This window comes from Delphinus delphis, chromosome 1, assembly GCF_949987515.2.
Source record: "Delphinus delphis chromosome 1, mDelDel1.2, whole genome shotgun sequence".
NCBI lineage: Eukaryota > Metazoa > Chordata > Mammalia > Artiodactyla > Delphinidae > Delphinus > Delphinus delphis.
The window spans coordinates 138,341,485-138,368,164 of NC_082683.1; the positions used below are offsets into that span (position 1 = coordinate 138,341,485).

Below are 26,680 nucleotides of genomic sequence, written 5' to 3' on the forward strand. Positions count from 1 at the left end.
TCCACCAGTTAGATGCCAAAGCACAGTTATATAAGTTTTTGAGACAATGGGTTATACACCAAAGTAACATATTAACTGTTTACATAGTCCAAAAAGGGGAGTAGTGGGTCATTGTGACCCCCTACAGGATTGAGAAAGGAATGTTATCTCCTAAAGAGTTACCTTGCTGGCACTAGGAGAAAATTGCCTTTTCTTTCTCTCTCTCTTTTTTTTTTTTTTGGCAAGTAGGCATTTCAGTGTCTTCTAAGGGGATGTAGTTAATGTATAATGCAGATGCACAACACACACTGGAAGGGAGGAGATCGTGGTTCAAATAGCAGAGAAACTTTTATGTTAAATTTTTCTTGTCCGGCCTTAAAAATAATTTTACAGAACCTCAGGTCAGAAGGGTTGCCAGGCTCAGTCCACAGGTGTTAGGTATCTGATCCAATTTCAGGGCGTTAAATTCCATCTAACTGATGACAACTCCCAAATTTATACCTCCAACCTAGACCTCTACCTGAACACAAGGTAGAGTGTTCTGTCCAACACCTATTCAACACCTTGTCTTAAATATCTGACATCTCAAACTTAGCATGTTCAAACACAAAACCTGGTTTTTCTCCCTAAAGCTAATCCACTCATAGTTGTCTATCAGGCCCCAAATTAGTCATCCCTGAACTTCTCTCCGACTCTCATACCTTACAGCCAATCCTTCTGCAAATCCTATTGTGTCTTCCTTCCAAATACATCCCCAATCTGACCAATGCTTCCAACTTTTACTTCTGCCACCCTAAGCCACATCATCTCCTGAGAGCTGGAAATATTTCAGTAGTTTCCTAACTGGCCTCCCTGCTTTTACTGTTGGACCCCTACTATTTACTCTAAACATAGCCGCCAGAATGATTCTTGTGATGTTAGTCCTCTGCTCAAAACCTTCAATGGCTCCCCATTTCACTCAAGGCAAAGTCTAAAGACCTTACAACGGACTACATGATCTGTATTGCCCCTTCCCCTGACTCTGCCCCAATCTTTTTGTTGTTCCTATAATATATTAGGCAACTTCCACCCTGGGGACACTTCCCTCTTCCTAGAGGGCTCTTCCCCCAACCCCACCCCATCTCCATGGTGTATTCTCTTGCTTCTTTCAAGTCTTTGCTCAGATGACACCTTCTCAGTGAGGCCTTTCCTGACCAATCTTTTAAAAATTGTGAACCCCCTCATCACTCCCTATCCCTATTTTATTGCCTTTTCCCTCTCCATCGTGCTTATCAGTTTCTAATATTCTATGTGGTTGGCTTGTTTATTTTTATTGTCTAGTTCCCCTACTAGTGTGTAGGCTCCTTGAAGGTAGGGATTTTGTCCGTTCTGTCCATTGCTGTTTGCCGAGTGTCTAGAACAGAGTCTACACAGAGTGAGTGCTCAAGAAATGGTTGCTGAATGAATGATGGCAAGTGTTTGATGAGAAAAATATGTGATGACTGGAATTTTGGTCGCTTGAAATTCTCCTTGTAGTACACAAAATACCTCTTAAATGTATCTTATGATATTATGAGATGTTCAATAATGTCGTTTAAAAAATCTCAAATACCTCAAAGCCCATCTCTTAAATATTTACTCAGAGTTTCAAAACTGTCATTTGTTTTGTATGTTGAGGCCAAATTTGAACTTGTAGTTGCATGCTGATACCGCATCTGCAGCCCTAAGCCCCATGCATTTCAACCCTGCCTTGCCAAATTAATCTAATTGAGTATGTGAAAAGTATCAGCAAGATTACAAGTATTCCAGATCCATTCTCTCCTTTCCTCACTCTGCTCTGTGTTGTAGGGGGACCCTGCTTGGGCATCTTCCTGGCTGGGTTGGGTCAGTAAGAGGCACTAGTAGATGATGGGGTATATTCCCCTTCCCTCTCTGCTTCTGTCGGCTGCACTGGCAGCAGCCGAGTCCACGTGGGTCTACAGCTTCCATCAAGTGACTCTAGCCTAGGATTGCCCTGGAACCAGCTCGTACGTGCTAACGAGGGACAATTTTGTTCATTTTCTCCTACCTCCGTGTTTAGTGATATCACATTGATGACTTAGGCCTTGGTGGGAGCATCTACACCTCAAAATGGCAAACTTCCTTCCGACAGAGAGTCATTGTGAAACATTTACCAGCATACTCCTATGGGCCCAGCCGGTGGGCTCTGGTGACAGCCCCTTCTCCTTTTATCCCTCCAGTCTAGCAGTGGGCAGTGTTCCAGCCGTCAATGATCTCTGGATCACACTCCTGTGTCAGAAGCTGTTTAGGACTCAGTTCCTCGATCCCTTTTGTAAGGAATTCCCTGCACTAAATTGCTTCCCTTGTACAAACAGGAAGTGATTTCTGTTTTCCTGTACCCTGACTGATAAAGTAGCTAGAGTAACCATGCTATGTTTGAGTGAACTCAGAGAGGATCTTTAGCAGCAATGCAAAACAAAAGTGGTCTCATCTGACATATTTGTACCGTTGCCTTGCTTTGGAACAGGAAGAGGTATAACGTCCATACTCTTGCTTAGTTGAATTGTAAAGATTTTAGCCTTCTTATTCATCACTTATGTTGTGTGCCCATTTTTGGATACTGTGCACTGTGATGTCTGGCCAGTGGTACTAATATTTTTGAGGCAAGGCAACCCTGTCATCTCATACACTCACTTCAGGGTCAGTAGCCCAGAATTCACTCGCTGTGTTTCCCTCACATGTGCTGCTGTGATTTTCCCTGAATGATGTTTTAGAATTCATTTTCACTATTTGAATGCTACTGCTCCAGACTGATTAAGCATCCTTGAAAATATCAATATATTGTAATCTCATCTATGGTACGGCATCAGGGCCTGTTCCAAACTTGCTCCAGGCCATGGACTTGGATTGTAACTCCATCTTTTATCTCTATGCCCACCTTACCAAGTATCCAAGAAGTATTCTAGAGAGCCCATCTTTCTGTCTAGATCAACATATTTTATTCTGAGTGGAGCAAGTAAGGAACTATAATGTGAGAGATACCTTGATTTTAGTATTATCTCATCATCTTCAGATTCTGCTCAAGTCTGACATAAATTGTGTTAGGTCCAACCTGGTTTTCCCTGTCCAACGTTCCTCCTCTCCCCAGCTGGAGCCATGGGATCTTATGTACAGGCTTCCTCTGTTTCATTCCCCTCACTGCTGATGGTCTGCCTCCACCCTTTAGCCCTGGTTTGAATGTTTGAGTGTTTGCTTTGTTCTCATATGCAATCCCTGTACTCTGTTTTTTTTTATAACTGGCCCTCTGACCACCTTCATTCCTTCCTCTTGGTTCTAATTTACCTGCCTATTCATCTGTTCCTTCCTTGTTTTTACTTATCCTATTCCTAAGGCCTAAAGATCTGCCCCAAATTCCAACCTGAAGTCTGGGATCTACCATCTGTTGAGAGACTTTCTTGAAGCTTATGGTCTGCCTTCCAGACCTTCTCTGGAGTGTCTATCTGACTATTCTCTGCTGTTGTGTTGTGCCCACCTGTTGAGACAGTACCACTCCATCCCCTTTGCCTTTGCCACTGCTGTCTGGACCATTATATGTCTGTTGGATGTGCTTTGCCTGCCACACTGAGCCTCCTTTTATTGCATGGAATGATACCTGTTCTCCCAGGCTGTGACCAGACTAATTCTATGTTCTGATCCCTCTTCCTGCTCCCATCCCCAACCTGCTTGGACATGAACGAAATAATAGGAAACTGCCCACGTAGTTAAGCCCACTGATAAACCAAACTGCACCACTAACCACTGGCCTTTTCTGTTATGAAGAGTGGCTATATGAGAAGAAAGGAATTGCAAGCCTCTGACGGTGGCTTTGTCAAGTTAGTACCACTGGGTCCAGCACCTGAGGGAAGCATTTTGGCCAGGTTCCAACTTTGTAGTATTACATTGGGAGCATCTATATAATACTATTAACATGGGTCTCATATGAAGTCTTCCCATGTCCCAGGAAAATGGACAGAAAGCAGATTTCAAGAATCTTAGGCAGGGACTTCCCTGGTGGCGCAGTGGTTAAGAATCCGCCTGCCAAGGCAGGGGACACAGGTTCGAGCCCTGGTCCGGGAAGATCCCACATGCTGCAAAGCAACTAAGCCCGTGTGCCACAACTACTGAGCCCGCATGCCACAACTACTGAAGTCCATGCTCCTAGAGCCTGTGGTCCGCAACAGGAGAAGCTACCGCAATGGAAAGCCCGTGTGCCACAACGGAGTAACCCTCGCTCACTGCAACCAGAGAAAGCCCACATGCAGCAACGAAGACCCAATGCAGCCAAAAATAAATTTAAAAAAAAATTAGAAAAATGAAAAGAATCTTAGGCAACAGATGAGGAAACTGAAACTTGCATTAATGAACTGTCACCCCTGAAGTCACACAGGGATTTGTTGAACAGATTCTAGATTTTGGTTTTGAGGACTACCAGTCCACTAAACCAGGGCCTCCCAACCTTTTGACCAAGAAAGGACGATGTTTAGTTCTCTGAAGTCTTAAAGTTACTTAACATTAGAGCTGGCCTGGATCTGACCTTGGAGATCACGTGGTTATTAGTGTGAACCCTCGTTTTTGAGGTGCTCATGATGAAGTTCACAAGAGAATAGAAGGTGTGCTCCATTTCCCTACTTTGCTTTCTCACCCCATATCATATGATTGGAAGAAATGGAGTGACAGAGCAGGACTGGGGTATGATCTATCAGGAAGGACCTCAAGATTTATCTTAATCTATTATGCAACCAGGTTTAGTAAATGGACACAAATCAGTGAGGTTAAGGTAGGGATCAGTTTCCTGCCCCCTCCCCACTATTGCCTTCAATAATGTTACACTCTTTTTTTTTTTTTTTTTTGCTGTACACGGGCCTCTCACTGTTGTGGCCTCTCCTGTTGCGGAGCACAGGCTCCGGCCGCGCAGGCTCAGCAGCCATGGCTCACGGGCCCAGCCGCTCCGTGTCATGTGGGATCCTCCCGGACCGGGGCACAAACCTGCGTCCCCTGTATCGGCAGGTGGACTCCCAACCACTGTGCCACCAGGGAAGCCCAATGTTACACTCTTGCTGTTCATTTTTCCACCTCCTGTTTTATTCCTATTTGTTTGCTTCTAGGATCAGTGGTGGAAGTAGGTGACTAGAAGGAAAGCAAAATCCTTTTGCTTATCTGGGTGCTGCTTATCCAGCTCTCTCTTGGTCCTTGTTGCTCTCCATGGTTGACGTGCTTACCCGTGTCTTCTCTCTTGTGGGCTGCACTTCTGGCTTCTTTGGAGACCTTTCCCTGGGGACCTCTCTGCCTTAGTGTTCTTTGACTACTCCCTGAGCTCCTGTTTCTGGAGGTTGACCTCACAACCTGTTACTGAGTCAGCCGTTTCAGACAGGGTCCCCTCAAGATGTCCCACAGTGTCCACTTGAATCCTAGGAAACTCCAGCATCTTCCTGTTGAGAGTGTAGCCTGCCACCCTCCCCCTGCACTCTGCTTTTGCCCATTGGCTCCACTCAACCTCTTCAATGGCAAGCAGGCCCAGGCTCTGTGTCCACAGACAACCAGATTGCAGGGGACATCCATCAGTTTCTCCCATGAACTGTCCCTGGATTCAGTTCAGTGAACATTTGTCAGTGATGTCTGCAGTCACTCCCAGCCTCAGTGAGCACTTTTCTGGGAGCCCTCCAGCTAGCCCCCATCCCCCAGTGCACTTAATGGGTGGCTAGGTATGTGTGTGGGAATGACAGAGGAACACCACAGAGAGGAGTGAAGTGTTGTAGCCCACTTTTACTGGGTCTCTCTAGCTCCCTCTTGTGGTCACTAAGGCAGAATGGTGAACGTCTAGGGATTCCTTTGGCTTCCTCTTGGCAAGACTAGGAAGGCAATCCATTCCCCTGTTATAATTATCTGGGAAATCCTGCTCTATATTCAGTTGAACCTGTGGTGCTCAGTGGATTCAACAACATCTTTGCCCCGGGGTGCTATGCCAGGTAACTCATTAAGTATTTCTCAGGTATCCACCATGTTCCCATAATGCTGGGAATAGGGAGGGGGTGGAAAGAGACAGAGGAGAAGCAGAGGACATTCATAGTGGACATCTCTGATAGCAAATAGGTACCATTACAAATCGCTTTATCTACCCAAGAACCGACTGGTTGGTCACAGATGTGAACTGCTACGTGGTCTTGCGCAAGTCTCTAGGTTCTCCCATCTATAATACCAGAATAGCAGCATAGATTTACATGGCAGGGCTGTTCTGAGGATTAAAGTACCCTAAATCATGTAATTAAAATGTTTCTAAAGTAATTTTCAACTTTGAAGAGTTGTGGAAATGGGAAGCATACTTACCAAGAGACCCAGGGAGGGGCTGTACTTGAACTGTCAGCCATTCCTGGGGCAGTGATAATTTCCTGGCAGGAACTGGCCTGGGAGGGGCCTTGACAGACATTGCACAGAGGGCCTGACTGACGCATTAGTTATTATTTTATCTTTGTAAAGCTGCGGTGTGAGGCCTGGGACAGCGGGAGGAGGCCGTGAGGTATTTACTTGACAGCCTGCCATTGTCAACTCTTTCAGGAGGAAGATGTCAGTGCCTAGAAGGACAGCCTCGGGTTGTGAATGGTTCATTTTTAGTTCAGCTACAATAACTCCTGCTGGTGATTTAATACTGTGATTTTGGAACTCTCTGTGCATGCTTGAGTGAGTGTGTCTGTGTGTGCGCGTGCATTCACGTGAACAATTCCTGTTCACTTACTTTGTGATTACCAGCGGGCCATCTTCTTCGTAGGTTTCTGAGGCTTGGTATTAAGCAAATTTTACTAGGATGATCTGGGTTTTGGACAAAGAAGTTAACACAGTCACATAATAATTTCATTGACGTCTCATTGTTGCAGGGGTTGGTTGGTAGCAAGGGCAATGGAGGATGACATTCTGATACGGACCTTAATCCCAATTCTTACAGTAGAATGGAGTTGTGGAAGTCAAGTTTTTTAGTGTTACAATAAAGAAATGTTGTGTGTCATTCTTATAAGAGGAACAAATTGGGAAGTCCCTGCTGAGCCTTAATTCTGCCACTGCAAATTATGAAGATCGCAGGCTCCAAGCCTTAGAGATGTTTGCCCCTGTTAAACAAACCAACTGTGAGGAGGTAATTTTTATCAGTTGGCATTGAACAGTCTGCAGTGCAGCCGTGACTTGTGTGGCCTTCCTCTGCCTTTGATTGGATGCCGATGGGGTGGATGGAGGTTTTACAATAAAAAGAAACTTTATTGCTTTTTTTTTTCTTAATTTTTATCTTTTTTTTTTTTTTGCGGTACGCGGGCCTCTCACCGCTGTGGCCTCTCCCGTTGCGGAGCACAGGCTCCGGATGCGCAGGCTCAGCGGCCATGGCTCATGGGCCCAGCCACTCCGCGGCATGTGGGATCTTCCCGGACCGGGGGCACTAACCCGTGTCCCCTACATCGGCAGGCAGACTCTCAACCACTGCGCCACCAGGGAAGCCCTTTTTTTTTTTTTTTTTTTTTAAATATAGAAGTGTAGTGCCCCATTTTAAAATGAGCTTTTAGACTGAAACCTTACCTTACAAATTCCAGGACAAGAGGCAAATTAGCCACTAGAATGTGATTTCCATGAATGCGAAGATTTTGCATATTTTATTCACACTGTATCCCCAGGTCCTGGAACTGAGCCTGGTATATAGAAGGTGCTCAACAAATATTTGTTTAACGAATGAATCAATCAGAAAAAGCGATATGGCCTCCCATTGGACATGACCTCTGGGTCTCGGTTAGTTCTTGCCCTTTGGAGTTACCTCTGTGGTATCCTAAGTGCTAAAATCTTAAGCCACAAGGAATATGGAGTGATTTTCTGTGAAAAGACTACCCAAAGTTTTCCCCTCCTGCTTTCTGTAAATATTTCTTGAATGAATGCATATCATGGGTGGGGGATTTTTCCTCTTTTGGGGCAGACACTCATTTATTTTCTTTCTTCATTTACTGTGTCATTCAGATGTCCCCTGTGATGTTTAACTTAACCTAACTACTGGTTTTTTGTTTTTTTTTTCTGCATGTGAGTCACACTAACCCTATGCCAGAGAACAATACTATTCAGCTTTCTGATGGCCATGTGCAGTTTTTGAAAGGTGGTTTATCTTACTCTTTTTTAAACTAAGGACCACTTTAGTGTGAAAGATCAGAGAGAGAACCTATTCCAACCTACTTCTGCTTTGCTAGTCTACACAGACCCACTTAACATACAGTTAAGGAGTTTTGTCAGTTCTCCTTTCTCCCCCTTTTACAAAGGAAGATCTACTGCTTACTCATCCAGACTCTGACATAGTTCATTGTTCCAAGTGTAAAAACCTTAAGGGCACCAAACAAAATTTTTTTTTGAAATAATTGGCATCACATATTCAAGGTATTAAAAATACTTTATCTCATTAAGAGACACATTTCCAATAAAATCTTTATATGTTTAGTAATTAGTTATGAAAATGTGTGTATTTATGTTGCTTTTGAAGCAGGAGGGAAGGGGGCTGGGCACAACCTTTGAAAGAATGACATAAGCCCGAGGACATGACATAAACTGATTAGAACCAAATGGGTCCAAGATGGCAGACAAGTAGACTTTTTCCACAAGAACTTGAGCCTCAGTACACACTCACATCAGCAAGCTAAATGACACACCCACAGGTGCCATGACAGTTCCAAGACTGACCAGAAAGATCAAAAAGTGGGCAGTGGCCCAATTCCTGGAAATCCCCGCCCCTTCCTAAAATAGCTGGAATACTCCTCCCACTCATTAGCCTGTGAAATTACCCACCCCTATAAAAACTGACAACCCCATACCCTGGTGCCCTTCTCACCTTCTGAGATGGCCCACACTCTGTCTGTGGAGTGTGTTTCTCTCTAAATAGATCCACTTCTTACTTATCACTTTGTCTCTCACTGAATTCTTTCTGCAATGAGACATCAAGAACCTGAGCTTCATTAGGTCCTGAAACCAGGTGTGTGATCTCAGTTGGAAGACTGTGGGTTTTGGCTGGGTTCGAGTCCTGGCTGCGTGGGTTCAAGTCCAATGGAGGTGCATGGTTTCACTTTGACCAATTATATACTACTAATAATTGAAAATACAACAAAGAAAACATTATTTAACTTATAGCCTTATAGTCACAGAAATTTTAAAAATTATTTTTTATTTAGCTACAAAATATGTTCAAATTTAAAGTTAGTTTTTATTACAATAAAATTGTATAGCAGGGTTTCCCTGGTGGCACAGTGGTTGAGAGTCCGCCTGCTGATGCAGGGGATACGGGTTCCTGCCCCGTCCAGGAGGATCCCACATGCCGCAGAGCGGCTGGGCCCGTGAGCCATGGCCGCTGAGCCTGCACGTCCAGAGCCTGTGCTCCGCGAAAGGAGAGGCCACAGCGGTGAGAGGCCCGCGTACCGCAAAAAAAAAAAAAAAAAAAAAAAAAAAAAATTGTGTAGCACAGGTGGAACAGAAATACAGTTTCATGGAGTTAAAGCAACGATTATGTGCTCGGGATATAGTGATGACTGAGACAGACTCTGTCCTCATGGATTAATGTACTACTTAGGAGAGACAGAATGTAGATGAATAAGTTAGTAAATGTGCAAGATAATTTCATATCATGATAGATGCCATGAAGAAAGTAAACTGGGCCAAGGAAAGCCTCAGAGGAGGTGACATATGGTGTGGGCACAAAAGAGGGGGTCTCTCCTTTTAAACAAATACATCCTCCCCCAGTTGGGGGCAAGGAGAGCTTGGGAAAGGGAGCAGAACTTATTTCTGTTAAAGAAGATTGCGTTCACATATATATATATATATATATATATAAAAATATAAATAAATATATATATATATTTTTGTGTGTGTGTGTGTGGTATGCGGGCCTCTCACTGTTGTGGCCTCTCCCGTTGCGGAGCACAGGCTCCGGACGCACAGTCTCAGCGGCCATGGCTCACGGGCCCAGCTGCTCCGCGGCATGTGGGATCCTCCCGGACCGGGGCATGAACCCATGTCCCCTGCATCGGCAGACGGACTCTCAACCACTGCGCCACCAGGGAAGCCCTACATATATTTTAAATGGATAATAATGGGGATCAAATTGCTGTGGTATTTAAATTCCGCTGGGTATATTTAAGAGTGATATGTTTATTTTTAAATATTTCAAGTGTTTCAGTAGCTACCATATACCAGAAATGATGTCATTTGCAACTATTTAAACTTATCATGAAAAATTTTGATTCTAACCTAAAGTGTACAAGTGCCAAATAGCTGATCAAAATTCTTTGAGGGATACATGAGCAAAGAACTTTCAAGACCTTTGTGTAGTGGCTTAGAATATGAGCTTTGAGTTTAGGCCCCTGGGGTTGGAATCCTGGTTGGGTAATGATGCATCAGTTCTGTGAGCTACAGTGTCCACATCTATAAAACAGTACTTTGCATAGAGGAAAATTTGAAGTTTAACTGAGATAATGCATGTAAAGTGCTTAGCTCAAAAAAAGGGCTCAATAAATATTATCTATATTATCAATATTATAGCTTTACTCTCAACTGTATAGGGCTGATTCAACTCTGTTGTCGCTCATGGCTGCAGAGCAAGCTGAAAGGTACATTGTCAAATCCAGCCCTCTGCTGACCTGGGCTAGCACCCAGAGGCAAACCTGGAAGCACACTATTCATGTGATTCTTCCCTAATCGCTTCATGTGTCACAACAATCCAATGCAAGTTACCATTTTCCCTGTTTCACTGATATGGAGGCTGATATTCAGAAGGTTGAATAGCCTATCCAAGGTCACTCAGCTAATAAAGGTAGAGCTTGAAATGGCTGGAGCTGGAATTACAGCTGAGGTCTTTATAAGGGACAAAGTCATTCTTTTATCAGTATATGACACTGCCTCTGCATGACATGTGCTTCTCTACCCTGAGATCTGAGGTCAAGGGCCATATTGCTTCTATTCTAAATGCTAGCGCTCCTGACCCAGGAGTTAGTGTTCATTGATTGACCGTCCAAGCAGATTATATTTTGAGACACTTGCTGAGGAGGCCTGCACGTCTCTGTGGGTCTTGCTCTCACTTATGTGTGGCCTCTTCTCGTAGGTATAAAGAGAAGCCTTGCTGAGGAAATCTGAGATTTTTTCATTCCGTCTCCTCCAATGCACTTGTATCTCTTTGTAGAGAGTAATGAGATACAATCCTGAAGAGAGTGGCCTCTCCCTGAGGAGAAGCTGAGGGCTCTATCTCCCGATGCCCTGATAGGGCGTTATCTTTTGTTTTCTAAAGGCCATGGGGGCTTAATGTGACACACCTGGGGATTAGAGGGAAGAAGTAAATGTTTCAAAGGAAAGGAGATGTTAGAAGCAAGTTCACATGGTCTGATGGGGTGAAGAGAAGCCAAGTGAAGCTGGCATTACAAGAGAGGACTGAGAATGACCTGAGGGAAGGAGTGAGGAAAGAAACTGGAAGATGAATCTAAAGTATGGTAGAAAAATTAGCCTTAAACAGAATAGAGTCTGCCAAAATGAAAAGGAAGGATTCCCTAAGATATATAGCAGTAGGAAAAATGTGAAATGAAATAAGGGAAAAAAATACAGCTGATAAATCACCAGGGAGATATTGCAAGGACCTTAAAAATCATTCATGGAAAATTTAATGCTAAAATATGAGAGTAAAAAAATGCTTGCGTGTACAGGGCTTGCCTATGTCTGGCTTATAAAAAGTACCACAGAAGAGCCAGCTCTATTGCCTCTGGCACCCACACAAGCACGTGTGCCCTGAAATGAAGTCTTTCATACCACCCTGTACTCCCACTTCAAACACAGGTTTAGCTGCTATTCTTTTATTTCATTCTCACTGGCCCAAACCGTTTATGCACCTGTAAGAACTGACCCAGAGGTGCTGCCAGTATGCCAAGGTCTGCATCTTTGGGCTTCCTTCTGTTGGCAAAATTTGCTTACGTTGCCCATTTCTCCTGTCATACTACTGACTCATCCATAGTACAAGTGTCTGATTGATAATCCCCCTTTATTCATGTGATTATTCATTAATCCCCCAGTACTGAGTGTGTGGAGATGGATAGGGAGGGACTAGGTGTTTATGCACAGATACCAGGTAAGAAGCAGACTTGGTGAGAGTTAAAGGTGGCTGGATTCAGGGAGTTGGAAGCTGCAGCCTAGGGAAGTGTCTGTTTGAGACCTTTTGGAGACATGTTGTGATGACAGAGCAGGACTCAGCAATTGATTGGATGTGGGTAGAACAAGGTGGAGATGTCAAGGATGATCTGGACAGAGCTCTGGAAGGGCGGTGGTATAATTGTCTAGAACAGAGGACACTGGAGGAGAGGTTAGGAGGGAGATAAAAGCCCTGAGAAACCCAAATGGAGAGGTTGAGTGGGCAGTTACATATATGGAGCTCAGATCCAGGTCCCCTTGCCCTCAGTTCTCTAGACCTGACCTTTCTCCTGATCCCAGATCTCTACTTTCAGCTGCTGACTGGACACTTTCCCCTGGAAGAGCCACAGGCCGCTCACACTCAGCATGTCTAAAATTCAATTTATCTTCTTCCCCCAAAGCTCGGTGCTCTCCCTATTATCCCAGTCATTCAGTGGGAATGATCTTTTCCCCCTTCCTCTGTCTCTCCCTGACCTGCAAATCCAATCCACCCACACTGTGTTAGTCTCTTTGATTTGCACATTTCTTAACTCTATTCTCTCATTTTCATTTCGACTGCCACTGTTTTACAGATGCTCATTTTACTCCTGCTATTTTTTTTTTTAATTTTTATTTATTTATTTTGGCTGTGCTGGGTCTTCATTTCTGTGCCAGGGCTTTCTCTAGTTGCGTCAAGCGGGGGCCACTCTTCATCGCGGTGTGTGGGCCTCTCACTATCGGGGTCTCCCTTGTTGCGGAGCACAAGCTCCAGATGCGCACGCTCAGTAGTTGTGGCTCACGGGCCTAGTTGCTCCACGGCATGTGGGATCTTCCCAGGCCAGGGCTCGAACCCGTGTCCCCTGCATTGGCAGGCAGATTCTCAACCACTGCACCACCAGGGAAGCCCTACTCCTGCTATTTTAATAGCTTTAATAGCTTAGTGTCTCTCTGACACTAAGTTCCTCAACTTCAAGTATACTTCCTTGCTGCCACCAGATGAAATCTTTCAAAGGCTCCTCACCAACAATAACCATAGGTTTTAAACTCCATAGTATGTCAGAAAACGCCCTTCCTCTCTGGCCTCTGCATATATCAATCTTATCTTCTTCCCTCTCCCACTCAGCTCCTCCACCGCTTTGGATAACCTGCTTTTATCTGAATGTGTGATACTTGCTAACTTTTGCAGCCTTACATATGTTGTTTCCTAGCTTCAGAATGAACTTTCTCCACCTCAGGCCACCTTGCATGGTATTTTCTCAGCTTGGAATATGTCCCTCCCACCTTGCTCTTTGGTCAGCTGAATCTGAACTCATAGAAACCTCCACTGTGCCTGCAGTTTAATTTAGTTCCCCTGCTTTCACTCTCAAAGAACCTTCTTTTCCTTCAAGGCAATTATCACAATGGTGGTGGTATTACTTATGTGATTATTCATTTAATGACTGTTTCTCTCACTAGATCATAAGCTTCATAGGAACAGGGCTATTTACCATTGTGATTTCAGCCCCTGTGGTTGCAGTTGAAGGAATGGATATAGATGAAATCATTCAAAGAGAGAATTAAGAGTGAGAAAAGACAGCCAAGACAGAACACTGGGGAACAGCAATATTTAAGGGGGTGGACATGAAAGCAGACCCCATCAAGAAGTCTAAGAAACAGCACTGCAGAAGGTAAAAGAACAGGGCAGAACAGTGTCGTGGAAACCAGTGATGAAGAAAATTTCATGGAGGGAATAATGAATGGGGTAGGACCAAATGCTGTAAAAATCCACAAAAATAAATACTCAAGAGCATTAATTAATTTTTTATCTAGAAAGTCTTAGGAGATTATAATGGAAGTAATTTTGATCGAGTGGTGGGGCTGGAAGCCAGTTTTTAGGGAGTTGAGTTATGAGAGGTGGAAAGTGGAGACAATGAATGCATGTTGTGAGATAAGCTTTTAAAAGCTTATCTCTGAATTGAAGGAGAAAGATTCATGGAGGTAGTTAGAAGACAATATAGAATTGAAAAGGGATTTTATAAAATGTTTATAAATTGTAGGAAGGAGTAAGTAAAGATGGAGTTGAATATATAAGCAAGAGATAGGAGAGTTTCACAGATGTTATGGAGTGTTTTGAAATGTGTACAGAAATAAGCTTTGATTAAGAGGAGGAATGTATTTGCTTGTGAGGGTGGGGTATGCAATAAATGAATTAAAAATTTGAAAGATAAGAACAATGTGCGTGTAGAGGTGTTTGTAGGTTAGGAAGCAGATAAGATGCCAAGGGAATTTCTGCACTGTGATTCCTGTAACTTTATGAAGGAGGTAGCAAGCTCAACCATTCTTTCTTATAGAAAGATGATGACACTGTGATCAAGTGGAATTTATTCCAAGGGCGCAAAAATGGTTCAACCTCCACAAATCAATCAATGTGATACACCACATTAACAAAATTAAGGTTAAAAATAATATTATCATCTCAATAGATGCAGAAAAAGCATTTGACAAAAGTCAATATCCATTTATGATAAAAACTCTCAACAAAATGAGTATAGAGGGAATGTACCTCAACATGAAAAAGGCCATATATAATAGGCCCACAGCTAACCCTACTCAATGGTGAAAAGCTGAAAGCCTTTCCTCTAAGATCAGGAACAAGACAAAGATGCCCACTCTTGCCACTTTTAACATAGTATTGGAAGTCCTAGCCTGAGCAATTAGACAAGAAAAAGGAATAAAAGGCATCTAACTCAGAAAGGAAGAAGTAAAACTGTCACTATTTGCAGAAGATATGATATTATATATAGAAAACCTTAAAGACTCCACCAAAAAAAAGAAACAAACCAAAAAATCCCCCAAAACGGTTAGAACTAATAAACAAATTCAGTAAAGTTGCAGGATATAAAATCAATATGCAAAAATCTGTTGTGTTTCTATACATTAAAAATGAACTATCAAGAGAAAAATTAAGAAAACAATTCTGCTCACAATTGCATCAAAAAGAATAAAATACCTAGGAATAAACTTAACCAAGGATGTGAAAGACCTGTGCACTAACAACTGTAAGACATTAATGAAAGAAACTGAAGCAGACACGAATAAATGGAAAGATACTTCATGCTCATGGATTGGAAGAATTAATTTTGTTAAAATGTCCATACTACCCAAAGCAATCTAAAGACTAATGCAATCCCTATCAAATTTCCAATGACTTTTTTTTACAGACATAGAACAAACAATTCTAAAATTTATATGGAACCACAAAAGACCATGAATAACCAAAGCAATCTTGAGAAAGAACAAAGCTGGGGTTATTATGCACCTTGGTTTCAAACTGTATTACAAAGCTGTAATAAAACAGTATGGTAGTGGCATTAAAACAGACAAATAGATCAATGGGACAGAATAGAGAGCCTAGAAATAAACCCACACAATTAATCTATGGCAAAGGAGCCAAGAATATATGATGGGAGAAGGACAGTCTCTTCAATAAATGGTGTTGGGAAAACTGGACAGCCACATGCAAAATAATGAAACTGGACCACTATCTTACATCACACAGAAAAATTAACTTGAAGTGGATTAGAGACTTAGAGACTTGTAAACCTAAAACCATACAATTCCTAGAAGAAAACATAGGTGGTAAGCTCCTTGACATTGGTCTTGGTGATGATTTTTAAAAATCTGAAACCAAAAGCAAAGGGAACAGAAGCAAAAATAAACAAGTGGGACTACATCAAACTAAAAGGCTTCTGTACAGCAAAGGAAACCATCAGCACAATGAAATGGCAACCTACTGAATGGGAGAAAATATTTGCAAATCATGTATTTGATAAAGACTTAATGTCCAAAATAGCAAAACAACTCAATAACAAAACAAAAAAAAATCAGATTAAAAAATGGGTAGAGGGTCTGCATAGACATTCTTAGACATGCAGATTGCCACCATGAAAAGATGCTCAACATCACTAATCATCAGGGAAATGCAAATCAAAACCACAATGAGCTATCACTTCACACTTTAGAATGGCTATTATAAAAAAGACAAGAAATAACAAGTGTTGGCAAGGATGTGGAGAAAAGGGAACCCTTGTGCACTGTTGGTGGGGATGTAAATTGGTGCAGCCAAAATGGAAAATAGTATGGAGGTTCCACAAAAATAAGTAGAATTACCATATGATCCAACAATTCCACCTCTGGGTATTTGAAGAAAATGAAAATACTAACTTGAAAAGACATATAAACTCCCATGTTCACTATAGCATTATTTATAATAGCCAACATATGGAAACAACCTAAATGTCCATTAATGGATGAATATATATTAGCCATAAAAGAGAAGGGAATCTTGCCATTTACAACAACATGGATGGACCTTGAGGGCATTATGCTAAGTGAAATAAATCAGACAAAGACAGAAATACCATATAACCTCACTAATTTGTGGAATCTGAAAACAAAACAAAAACGAGCTCATAGATACAGATAACAGATTGATGGTTGCCAGAAGTGGGGGTTGGGGGGTGGGTGGGTGAAATGGATGAAGGGGATCAAAAGGTACAAACTTCCAGTTGTGGAATAAGTTAAGTCATGGGGATGTAATGTACAGCATGGTGAGTATAGTTAGTAATACTGTATTGCATCTTTGAAAGCTGTAAGAGAATAGATCTTAGAAGTTCTAATCATAAGAGAAAAAAATTTGTAACTATGTGTGGTGACAGATGTTAACTAGACTTATTGTGATCATTTTGCCATATATATAAATATCAAATGATTATTATGTTGAAACTAATATAATGTTATATGTCAATTATACGTCAATTGAAAAAAGAAGGATGGAAGGAAGGGAGGGAGGGAGGAAGGGGAAGCAAGGGAAGGGAAAGAAAGGAGAGAAAGAAATTATGAACCCAAGATGAACTTGGATTGCAGGGTTAGTTTTATTCCTGTTTTACCCAGCCTTGCATTCATTCTCTTTTGAGAGTTTAGTTTCACTTGAAAGGATTATGGATGTTGTAGAGTTGTACCTGTGAAAAGCCAAACATGGACTTGCAAAATAACTCTGTGATTAAGAACACAATTTTGGCTGTCATATGAATCTGGGTTTGAATTTTGGCTCTACCTCTACAACTTCTCATGTGGCCTTGGGCACCTTATTTAACCTTTCTAAGGCTTACTTTCCTTATCCAAAATGTAGGAATACAAATACCTGCCTTGCAGATTTGTGAGGATTACATAAACTGACACATAGTCAATAATCAGTAATGAGATTTTTTTTTTAAGGAATCTTCCCTATTTATTTATTTATTTATTTATTTGTGTTTGGCCGCATGGCATGTGGGATCTTATTTCCCCAACCAGGGATCAAACCCATGCCCCCTGCAGTGGAAGCATGGAGTCTTAACCACTGGACCGCCAGGGAAGTCCCAATAATGAAAATTTTAAGTTAGAAACTCGACAAGAGTTTCTTCCCCTTCATAGTACCCAATTATTCTGGCAGGGAATTTCTTTTAAGCTTCTGAGACAACAGTGAAATATATGTTTTACATCCTCGGGGCAATCAGGTGCTAGGCACCAATGAGCCTGCAGCACTGAAAGAAGTTCATTGAGTATGGCAGGGATGTTGAGCAGAATTAATGGAAAATTTGGCTTGTGCTTTTGCCCTTTGGCCAACTTATGGACCAATTCACTAGCAATTTACTGAGATGCCACTTTTAATCCAAGCCTTAGTACCAAGGCCAGGACTAATCCAATCTTTATGCTCATGAGGTGGTACATCACTATTTGTGGAAAACAGAGGACAGGTGAACTCCATAGTCATTAAGTTGTGCTGTGAACATGCTTAGCTATTTTCTTTCTAAAAAAGATTTCTCTCTAAGTTGGTGTGGATCTTGTACAGAATCTCTAACATATACCACAGCATGTCAGAAAGTCTCTAACCTGTCTAAAAATGCATTCCAAGTTCTAAGCAACTAGTGGTATAAAAAAGAGTTTGTAAATTAACCTACGTGTAAGCTGGGACTAGTTGTATGGTAGTGGTGGTAATGGTCTTGTTGAAGGATTGTGGGGCATAGAGGATTGGGAAGAAGAATCTCAATCCCCAATAAAAATAAAGATGTGGTGTAGAACGTTTTTTCTTAATAATTGTGAGTCTTGAAATTTGGAGGAGTCTTTATTTTCTAGAGAGATATCCAGTGTCATAGGCAATCTTCTATATAGTACCCTAGTATGAAAACCATCTTTACATTTTGGAGAAGTGGAAACAACCAAAAAGAGCTGAGGTTATTTGGTCAGAAAATTTTCCTAAGAGCAAAAAACATTAGGTAGTTGAATACTATCAGATGAAGTGCTGAAAAAAATTTGCTTATTTCCTTAAAACTAGTTATTGTATTATTCAGATGCAAATGATTCTTAGATTTCTTGACAAGCTTCCATTACGTTTTGGGAATAACATACTAACTCCTCATTTATTACATGTTCAAAGACTTTTACAATTTCTTCAAATATTAGGTGATTTATATCATTCTTCATTTGATTTACCAGTTAGCAATTGTGTTTTTGGAACTGTCTTACGTTATATGGAGTTGCTATACAAATAATATGTACTTAAAATATAGTGTTTTTTTTTCAAACAAAAGCATTTACATACCCTTTCACTTCCAGCCATGGGGGAGAGTAGGGTCCCCATTTAACCTACCACCAAAAGCAACTAGAAAATTGGAAAAAACATACGTTTTCAGACATCAGGCAGCATAGCACTATGATTTCTGAGAGGGGAAACAAATGATGTGAATCCAGTGATTGCCCTGGCCTTCTCCCTCCAGACAGTTTCTGGACCATGGTACAGGGAGAGGGAACCAAACAGAACCCTGCATTTTGATGAATTGAGAAGACAGAGATTAGAATTTAGGTGGGCTGAGGCAGCTAGAATTTGTGAAACAGAGTATTGGAAAGGAGGGAGTTATGCTAAGAAAGAGCACCAGAAATCTGCCTATGGGTCCATTTGAGTCCTTGGTTGAATAGAAATCTGCATAACTGTAGGGTGAGATTTCTGGCAAAGAAAATTTTTTATGTACATGTAAATTGAACAATTACTAGAGGTCACATAGAACCAAGAATAATCTGAGTTTTTACCAGTTAGAGTAGAGAGATCCCATTCCACACGTGGAACATTTAGTAAAGACCTTGTAAGACTAGGGTGTTAGTGGTAGCGCTAAAATAGCCGTAGGGTAAAGGATAATCCAGACCCACATCAAAAAGCTTAAAAATAAGCATCAAACAGATCACACTAATCTGCAAAAGATTTAATTTTCTGTCAGAGCAATGTCCAACATTTTTAAAAGGAATTAAACAAAATCTAACACTTAACAATGAAAAATTCCCAATGTTTGGCATCTAATAAAAAATGACAAGACATGAAAAAGAGCAGGAAAATGTGATCCAAAGCCAGGAGAACAACCAGTCGACACCAATAAGCCCCCAAATGACAGAGATATAAAACTATCAGACAAAGACATGTAAACAGGTATTATAACTACACTCAATATGATCAGTTATTAAATGGAAAATATGGACATGATGAGGAGAGAAAAGGGAAACATAAAAAGAAAGCAAAGAGAACTTCTATCTGAAATGAAAAATTCACTTGATAAAGGGATTAATAGCAGAATAGACATGACATAAAAAATAGATAATGTTGAGGATAAAACAGTAGAACCTCTTGAAGACATTGCAGTAGAACCTAACCATAATGAAGCTTACACACAGAGATTTTAAAAACTAAGAAAAATAAACAGACCTGTGGTGAAATGTCATATTGACTAACATGTAAACTGGAGTCTTTGGAAGGAGAAGAGAGAAAAAAAAGAGAACAGAAATAATATTTGAAGAAACAATGACCAAATATTTTCCAAATTTTACAAAATATACCAACTAAGATCTAAGGAGCTCTATGAACATACATAAGCAGGAAACATACTAAGAAAACCTCTCCAAGAACCTCACAATCAAACCACAGCAAGCTACTGATTCTGAGAAAAATCTTAAATGTAAATATAGGGAGGAAAGGCACATTATGCACAGAGAACAAAAGATAAGAATTACAACTGAATTTTCTTCAGAAACTATGTTGAGTCGAAGACAGTAGTATATCTTTAGAGTGTGGGGGAAAAAGTTTGTCAACGTAGAATTCTATACCCAGTAAAAATACCTTTCAAACATGAAGATAAAATAAAAACAGTTTTCAGACAAAGAAAAGCTGTGGGAGTTTGTGGCCAGCAGACCTGCACTACAAGGATGTAGTTTTTCAGGCAGAAGGAAAATGATACCTGATGAAAATATGGATCTATACAAAGGAATGAAGAGCTCTAAAAATGGTAAATATGTGGATAAACATCAAGGATTTTCTTTTATAATTTAAAAATTTCTTAAAATATAATTGATTGCTTAAAGCAAAAATAATAATATGTTGTGGGAATTTTAACATGAAAAAGCAAAATATATGACAACAATAGCACAAAGGACAGGATAAGGGAATGGAAGGATATTATTGTAATATTCTTACATTATATGTGAGGTAGTATATAATGTTATTTCAAGGTAAACATAAATAAGATAAAGATGCATATTATAAACCCTAGATGAGCATTTAAAATATAAAAAGATATTATAGCTAACAAGCCAATAGTGGTGATAAAATGGAATTAAAAAATACTCAATTAATCCAAAAGAAAGTCAAAAAATAGGAAAAAACCCCACAAAGAATAGATGAGACAAATATCAAAACAGTAGCAAAATGGTAGATTTAAATACAATCATATCAATAATTTCATTAAATATGAATGGTATCAACTCTATAATAAAAGGTAAGAGATTGTTAGACAGGATAGTAAAAACCCCTACAATATGTGGTCTATAAAAAATCCTATTTAAATACAAAGACACAAAAAGGCAATGTTGGGAAAAGATAAGGCTGTTTTAGCTATATTAACAGTAGAAAACAATAGACTTCAGAATAAGACATATTATCAAGGGTAAACAGGGATATTTCACCATGATAAAAGGGGTCAATAAAGCAAGAAGGCATAATAATCCTAAGTGTGTATCCACCTGTTAACTAACTTTCAAAATGCATGAAGCACCCAACACATCTGAAAAGAGAAAAAGACAAATTTATTTTCATAGTTGCAGATATCAGCACTCCTTTCAGTAATTGATAGATCAAGCAGACAGAAAATACTAGGGATATGGAAGATTTAAACATTTCAACCAGCTTGGACAAACTGACATTTGTTGAACACTCCACTTGACATATGCAAAATACACATTCTTTTCTAGTACACAGGGAACATTTACCAAGATAAAACATATGTCCAGCTGTTAAATAACTCTCTAGAAATTTAAAATGATTGAAATCATATGTAGTGTGTTCTCTGATAAAAAGCAATTAAATTAGAAATAAGTAATGGAAAAATACCTGGAAAATCCCGAAACATTTGGAAATTAAGCAGCATACTTCTAAATAATGCACGATTCAAAGAAGATATCACATGACAGTTAGAAAATATTTTGGGCTGAATGAAAAGAAAACTCATATTATTTCACAAAATTTGTGAAATGTAACTTAAAAGGAAATTTATAGGTTTAAAAGCTTACATTAGAAAAGGATAAAACTCTACAAGCAACAATATAAACTTCTGCATTTTGCATGAGGAACTCTAGTCTGAAGGGACAGGTGCGAGGCCTCTGCATGCAGCATCCTGTGAGCCAGTGAAACTAGACTAAGCACAAAGGAAAAAAAAAGCAAAGCTGCACAATACAATATAGCCCTCTGCCAGCAGATCTGTTACTAAAGGAATTGATGCATCTTGCATCTTGAAGATGCATTATTAATGCCTGGACAAATTACATCAGGTGAAACACAGCAAGTCCCTGGCACTGAAAAAAAGGAACAAAGGCTGGTTCTATAAGAGAGCAATGGATGAGACAAATTATAACAGCTGGGAGCTTCTTTCTTCAAGGCTTGTTTATGTGTTTTAAAGAATTCGTATGGAGGAGACCTTCAAGATGGCAGAGGAGTAAGACGTGGAGATCACCTTCCTCCCCACAAATACATCTACATGTGGAACAACTCCTACAGAACACCTACTGAATGCTCGCAGACGACCTCAGACCTCCCAAAAGGCAAGAAACTCCCCCCATGTACCTGGATAGGGCAAAAGAAAAAAGAAAAAAGAGACAAAAGAATAGGGACAGGACCTGCACCTCGGGGAGGGAGCTGTGAAGAAGGAAAAGTTTCCACACACTAGGAAGCCCCTTCACTGGTGGAGACGGTGGGGGGGGGGGGCGTTGGGTGGTGGCACGGGGGATGCTTTGGAGCCACGGAGGAGAGTGTAGCAGCAAGGGTGCAGAGGGCAAAGTGGAGAGATTCCTGCACAGAGGATCGGTGCCAACCAGCACTCCCCAGCCTCAGAGGCTTGTCTGCTCACCCACCGGGATGGGTGGGAGCTGGAAGCTGAGGCTCGGGCTTCGGAAGTCAGATCCCAGGGAGAGGACTGGGGTTGGCTGTGTGAACATAGCCTAAAGGGGGCTAGTGCACCACAGCTAGCCGGGAGGGAGTCCGGGGAAAAGTCTGGACCTGCCTAAGAGGCAAGAGACCATTGTTTTGGGGTGCGCAAGGAGAGGGGATTCAGAGCACTGCCTAAATGAGCTCCAGAGACAGGCGTGAGCCGCAGCTATCAGTGTGGACCCCAGAGGCACCATGAGACGCTAAGGCTGCTGCTGCAGCCACCAAGAAGCCTTTGTGCGAGCACAGGTCACTATCCACTCCTCCCCTCCCCGTAGGCTGTGCAGCCTGCCACTGCCAGGGTTCTGCGTTCCAGGGACAACTTCCCCGGGAGAACACACAGTGTGCTTCAGGCTGGTGCAATGTCATGCTGGCCTCTGCCGCTGCAGGCTTGCCCCGCATTCCGTACCCCTCCCTCCCTCCTGCCTGAATGAGCCAGAGCCCCCTAATCAGCTGCTACTTTAACCCTGTCCTGTCTAAGTGAAGAACAGACGCCCTCAGGTGACCTACACACAGAGGTGGGGCCAAATCCAAAGCTGAACCCCAGGAGCTGTGCAAACAAAGAAGAGAAAGGGAAATCCCTCCCAGCAGCCTCAGGAGCAGCGGATTAAATCTCCACAATCAACTTGATGTACCCTGCATCTGTGGAATACATGAATAGACAACGAATCATCCCACAATTGAGGCGGTGGATTTTGGGAGCAACTGTAGACTTGGGATTTGCTTTCTGCATCTAATTTGTTTCTGGTTTTATGTTTATCTTAGTTTAGTATTTAGAGTTTATTATCATTGGTAGATTTGTTTATTGATTTGGTTTCTCTCTTCCTTTTTTTATATATAGATATATATATATATTTTCCTTTTTCTCTTTTTGTGAGTGTGTACGTGTATGCTATTTTGTGTGATTTTGTCTGTATAGCTTTGCTATTACCATTTGTCCTAGGGTTCTATCAGTCCGTATTTTTTTGTTTGTTTTTTTAGTATAGTTTTAGCGCATGTTATCATTGGTGAATTTGTTTATTGGTTCAGTTGCTCTCTTCTTTCTCTCCTTTTTTATGACTTTTTAATTTTTTTATTTTTAATATACTTTTTTATTTTATTAACTTTATTTTATTTTATTATTTTTTTTCTTTTTTTTTTTTCTCCCTTTTCTTCTGGGCCATGTGGCTGATAGGGTTCTGGTGCTCTGACCAGGACATCTCTGGTGGACCAATGTCCTGAACTCAGCTCTCCCACCTCAGAGGCACAGGCCTGACACCTGGCCTGTCATAAAAAAAGAAAGAAAGAAGAGAGGGTATCAGGCCTGTGCCTCTGAGGTGGGAGAGCCGAGTTAAAGACATTGGTCCACCAGAGAACTCTCAGCTCCATATAATATCAAACAATGAAAGCTTTCCCAGAGATCTCCATATCAACGCTAAGACCCAGCTCCACTCAACGACCAGCAAGCTACAGTGCTGGATACCCTATGCCAAACAACTACCAAGACAGGAACACAACCCCACCCATTAGCAGAAAGGCTGCCTGAAATCATAATAAGGTCACAAACACCCCAAAACACACCACCGGACACAGTCCTGTCCACCAGAAAGACAAAATCCAGCCTCATCCACCAGAACACAGGCACCAGTCACCTCCACCAGGAAGCCTACACACCCACTGAACAAACCTTAGCCACTGGGGGCAGACACTAAAAACAACGGGAACTACAAACCTGCAGCCTGCGAAAAGGAGACCCCAAACACAGTAAATTAAGCAAAATGAAAAGACAGAGAAATACACAGCAGATGAAGGAGCAAGGCAAAAACCCACCAGACCAAACAAATGAAGAGGAAATAGGCAGCTACCTGAAAAAGAATTCAGAGTAATGATAGTACAGATGATCCAAAATCTTGGAAATAGAATGGAGAAAATACAAGAAACATTTAACAAGGACCTAGAAGAACTAAGGAGCAAACAAAAATGATGAACAACACAGTAAATGAAATTAAAAATTCTCTAGAAGGAATCAATAGCAGAATAACAGAGGCAGGAGAACGGATAAGTGACCTGGAAGATAAAATAGTGGAAATAACTACTGCAGAGTGGAATAAAGAAAAAAGAATGAAAAGAATTGAAGACAGTCTCAGAGACCTCTGGGACAACATTAAATGCACCAACATTCGAATTATAGGGGTCTCAGAAGAAGAAGAGAAAAAGAAAGGGATTGAGAAAATATTTGAAGAGATTATAGTTGAAAACTTCTCTAATATGGGGAAGGAAATAGTCAATCAAGTCCAAGAAGCATAGGGAGTCCCATACAGGATATATCCAAGGAGAAACATGCCAAGATACATATTAATCAAGCTATCAAAAATTAAATACGAAGAGAAAATATTAAAAGCAGCAAGGGAAAAGCAGCAAATAACATACAAGGGAATCCCCAAAAGGTTAACAGCTGATCTTCAGCAGAAACTCTGCAAGCCAGAAGGAAGTGGCAGGATATATTTAAAGTGATGAAAGGGAACAACCTACAACCAAGATTACTCCAACCAGCAAGGATCTAATTCAGATTCGACGGAGAAATTAAAACCTTTACAGACAAGCAAAAGCTAAGAGAATTCAGTACCACCAAACCAGCTTTACAACAAATGCTAAAGGAAATTCTCTAGGCAGGAAACACAAGACAAGGAAAAGACCTACAATAACAAACCCAAAACAATTAAGAAAATGGTAGTAGGAACATACATATCGATAACTACCTTAAATGTAAATGGATTAAATACTCCAACCAAAAGTCATAGACTGGCTGAATGGATACAAAAACAAGACCTGTATGTGTGCTGTCTACAAGAGACCAACTTCAAACCTAGGGACACATACAGACTGAAAGTGAGGGGATGGAAAAAGATATTCCATGCAAATGGAAATAAAAAGACACCTGGAGTAGCAATTCTCATATCAGACAAAACAGACTTTAAAGACTATTACAAGAGACAAGGACACTACATAATGACCAAGGGATCAATCCAAGAAAAAGATATAACAATTGTAAATATTTATGCACCCAACATAGGAGCACCTCAATATACCAGGCAAATGCTAACAGCCATAAGAGGGGAAATTGCCAGTAACACAAACATAGTGGGGGATTTGACACCCCACTTTCACCAATGGACAGATCATCCAAAATGAAAATAAATAAGGGAAACACAAGCTTTAAATGATACATTAAACAAGGTGGACTTAATTGATATTTATAGGACATTCCATCCCAAAACAACAGAATACACTTTCTTCTCAAGTGCTCATGGAACATTCTCCAGGATAGATCATATCTTGGGTCACAAATCAAGCCTTGGTACATTTAAGAAAGTTGAAATCAACAAGTATCTTTTCCAACCACAGCGCTGTGAGACTAGATATCAATTACAGGAAAAATCTGTAAAAAATACAAGCACATGGAGGCTAAACAATACACTACTAAATAACCAAGAGACCACTCAAGAAATCGAAGAGGAAATCAAAAATTACCTAGAAACAAATGACAATGAAAACACAACAATCCAAAACAGCAAGCAGTTCTAAGAGGGAAGCAAGCAGTACGATCATAGTTCTAAGAGGATGCAGCAAGTTCTAAGTTCTAAGAGGGAAGTTTATAGCAGTAGGATCATACCTGAAGAAACAAGAAACATCTCAAATAAACAACTTAACCTTACACCTAAAGCAGTTAGAGAAAGAAGAACAAAAATACCCCAAAGTTAGCAGAAGGAAAGAAATCATAGCGATTAGAAAATGAAAAAGAAATGAAGGAAACAGTAGCAAAAGTCAATAAAACTAAAAGCTGGTTCTTTGAGAAGATAAACAAAATTGATAAACCATTAGCCAGACTCATCCAGAAAAAAAAGGGAGAAGACTCAAATCAGTAGAATTAGAAATGAAAAAGGGGAAGTAACAACTGACACTGCAGAAATACAAAGGATCATGAGCGATTACTACAAGCAACACTGTGCCAATAAAATG

General features: G+C 40.8%; 1 protein-coding gene across 2 annotated transcripts in view; it reads left to right on the plus strand.

Moving 5' to 3' along the window:
• The window catches only part of RGL1 (ral guanine nucleotide dissociation stimulator like 1), a 277,771-nt gene that overhangs the window by 56,062 nt on the left and 195,029 nt on the right, over positions 1-26,680 (plus strand). The gene's annotated exons all lie outside the window — the stretch shown is intronic.